The sequence below is a fragment of the Sapajus apella genome, unplaced genomic scaffold (genome assembly GCF_009761245.1).
Source record: "Sapajus apella isolate SASKATOON/1434 unplaced genomic scaffold, GSC_monkey_1.0 scaffold175, whole genome shotgun sequence".
Lineage (NCBI taxonomy): Eukaryota > Metazoa > Chordata > Mammalia > Primates > Cebidae > Sapajus > Sapajus apella.
In genome coordinates, this window is record NW_022437115.1 from 620,491 (window position 1) to 623,120 (window position 2,630).

Here is a 2,630-nt window from a genome sequence, read left to right on the forward strand (position 1 = left end):
AAAAAAAAAAAAAAAAAAAAAAAAAAAAAGTTTTTCCTCTATTTAGGACTGGATAGACTTCCATTGGGGAAGTCCTTGAATCAAAGGGAATATCCATTTCAACAACTGAAGCCTCAGACAGACTCACCAATTTACAGGTCTATGTCCATTAGCAGGCCAGTTCCCTGAAGCTTTGACTAACAGCATTCCTGCCTGCGATGCCAACTCCACATGGGAGGGGTGGCATCTCCTTGCTATGGCTTTGATTTGCATTTATTTGTTTTTTTGTTATTTTGAAACGGAGTCTCGCCCTGCCACCCAGGCTGGAGTGTAGTGGCACAATCTTGACTGACTGCAACCTCCGCTTCCCAGGTTCAAGAGATTCTTCTGCCTCAGCCTCCCAAGTAGCTGGGATTACAGGTATGTACCACCATGCTTGGCTAATTTTTTGTATTTAATAGAGACGGGGTTTCACCACGTTGGTCAGGCTGGTCTCAAACTCTTGACCTCAGGTGATCAACCTACCTCGACCTCACGAAGTGCTGGGATTACAGGTGTGAGCCACTGTACCTGGCCTGATTTGCATTTATTTGTTAACTGAGGCTGAACATTTCTCAGAAAGTCTATTAAGCAAATTAGTTTCCACTTAAGCAACTTATCTGTGTCCTTCATCCATTTGGCTTTTTTTTTTTTTTGAGATGGAGTCTCACTCTGTCGCCCAGGCTGGAGTGCAGTGGCGAGATCTCAGCTCCCTGCAACCTCTGCCTCCCGGGTTCAAGTGATTCTCCTGCCTCAGCCTCCTGAGCTGGGGTTATAGGTGCCTGCCACTGTGCCTGGGTAATTTTTGTAGTTTTCAGTAGAGATGGGGTTTCACCATCTTGGCCAGGCTGGTCTTTTTTTTTTTTTTTTTTTTTTGGGAACGGAGTTTCGCTCTTGTTACCCAGGCTGGAGTGCAATGGCGCGATCTCGGCTCACCGCAACCTCCGCCTCCTGGGTTCAGGCAATTCTCCTGCCTCAGCCTCCTGAGTAGCTGGGATTACAGGCACGTGCCACCATGCCCAGCTGATTTTTTGTAGCTTTAGTAGAGACGGGGTTTCACCATGTTGACCAGGATGGTCTCGATCTCTTGACCTTGTGATCCACCTGCCTCGGCCTCCCAAACTGCTGGGATTACAGGCTTGAGCCACCGCGCCCGGCCAGGCTGGTCTTAAACTCCTAACCTTGGCCTCCCAAAGTGCTGGGATTACAGGCATGCGCCCCTGTGCCTGGCCTCCTTCATCCATTTCATCTTCAGGGTCTCAGTGTTTACTGATCAATTTCTTGAGCACTTTAGAGGATAATGATGAACGTACTTTGCCAAATTTCCCAGAAATACTTTTCCTACCATTTGCCTTTCTATTTTATAATGGATGTTGCTCGTATACTTTTGATGCATGGGCCACAGCTCTTTTCTTCTGTGACATCTACTTCTTTTTTTCCTTTTTATCTTCTTACACAGCTCCCGTTGAAGCGGCTATGTCATCTGGGGTTATATCCTAGGGTTTGTCGTCGCCCACCTAAAAAATTTAGGACACAGACACACACTAGAAGTTTAGGAGTGGAGGTTTAACAAGCAGAAGAGAAAGAGGAACAGCTCTCCCTGTAGAGAGAAGAGTCTCCAAGTGGAAAGGATGGACTGGCAGTGAATATGCTGCTTTGAGGAGGGGTGTCTGATTTACGCAGGGCTCACAGATCGGTTCGATCAGGTGTGACGTTCGTATAGCACACGGGGAAGGCTGGTTGCCCCACCCTAATCTTGTCATGCAAGTGAATTCTCTTCGGCTGGTGCCTTCTTGCCCACTTCTTTTTTTTTTTTTTTTTTTTTTTAGAGAGAGAGAGTCGCTCTTGTTTTTCACCCTGGGGGGGAATGGCGCGATCTCGGCTCACCGCAACCTCCGCCTCCTGGGTTCAGGCAATTCTCCTGCCTCAGCCTCCTGAGTAGCTGGGATTACAGGCGCGCACCACCATGCCCAGCTAATTTTTTGTATTTTTAGTAAAGACGGGGTTTCACCATGTTGACCGGGATGGTCTCGATCTCTTGACCTTGTGATCCACCCGCCTCGGCCTCCCAAAGTGCTGGGATTACAGGCTTGAGCCACCGCGCCCGGCCCGCCCACTTCTTACCACACACATGGCTGGCAGAGAAGAGAAGATGGAACCGCCATCCTGAGCATGTCTAGTCCCTGGTTCCTGCCAGCATTCATCCATGCAAGCTCCTGCTGGCTTGTCTATGTCTGCAGCTCGACTTACCAGTTGCTCTTTGTTAGAAAATGATTTGGGGCTGCTTTTTATTAAAAAGAAAAGCCTTGGCCGGACGTGGTGGCTCACGCCTGTAATCCCAGCACTTTGGTAAGCAGAGGTCGGTGGATCACCTGAAGTCAGGAGTTCGAGACCAGCCTGGCCAACATGATGAAATCTCATCTCTACGGAAAAAATAAGCTGGGCACGGTAGCACGTGCCTATAACTCCAGCTACTTGGGAGGCTGACACAGGAGAATTGTTTGAACCTAGGAGGCGGAGGTTGCAGTGAGCCAAAATTGTGCCACTGTACTCCAGCCTGGGCAACAGAGTGAGACTCTATCTCAAGAAAAAAAAAAAAAAAAAGCCTTACC